Source organism: Oryzias melastigma, linkage group LG4, assembly GCF_002922805.2.
Source record: "Oryzias melastigma strain HK-1 linkage group LG4, ASM292280v2, whole genome shotgun sequence".
Lineage (NCBI taxonomy): Eukaryota > Metazoa > Chordata > Actinopteri > Beloniformes > Adrianichthyidae > Oryzias > Oryzias melastigma.
The window spans coordinates 12,029,454-12,030,288 of NC_050515.1; the positions used below are offsets into that span (position 1 = coordinate 12,029,454).

General features: G+C 41.8%; 1 protein-coding gene across 7 annotated transcripts in view; it reads left to right on the forward strand.

Moving 5' to 3' along the window:
• Window positions 1-835, forward strand: part of LOC112150227 (arf-GAP with coiled-coil, ANK repeat and PH domain-containing protein 2) — a 46,259-nt gene that overhangs the window by 1,193 nt on the left and 44,231 nt on the right. The window lies entirely within an intron of this gene.

Sequence of the window (835 nt, forward strand, 5' to 3'; positions counted from 1 at the left end):
TTTTTATGGGATGTGAACAGAGTAGAAAGGAAGCAACCATAAGCTTTTGACAAATGTGGAGCAGCAATTATACACATCAACTCCTTGAAATTTGGATGAATGAATTCAGGCTCAATAAAACAACTTTTAACGTGATATACTTCTCACACTGTTGTCCCGACAATCCATACGTCATAAACACTTTCATCGTTGACGTCTTTTCCACTTGCAACATGCCTCAGCCGTACAAAATTAGCAGTAAAAAGTGTTGTACCTGACGTTAATACAGACTTTCAAAATTGGTCCACGAAATATAAAGTTTGAATAGGGAACTATTCTGATAAGGAATGCAAAGCTTAAGACGTCCCTTAGTCTTTCTCTCGTTGCTCTGCCCCTACCTCGTAATTCCTGAAGAAATCTTTAGTCAAGTGGTTTAGTTTACAAGCTTTGTTTTGAAACAAAAATGTCCTGTTGACGGCAGTCAGAATTCAGACCAGTGCAAGGTTCAGGACTCGATCCGCACCAAATTAAGCAGACTCGGCCTGGACCAATGGACTTTTCCTGTCTGAATACACACCGTTTCTGCAGAGTTGCAGTAGTTCATACAAATTTGTCTCCGAGTTGTGGGCAGAACTGTTGGCATGGAGTCCGGAGACAGGAATCACCATGGACTATGATGTTTGCAGATAATGTCATTTGTAGCAAGAACAGAGAACAGGTGGAGGAGAAGCTTGAGAGGTTGAGGTTTGCCCTGGAAAAGAGAGGAATGAAGGTTAGCTGCAGCAAGACGGAGGAGCAAGAGAAGACATAAAGAATTTGGGGGATTCTAAGTATCTAGGGTCAACAGTCCAGAGTA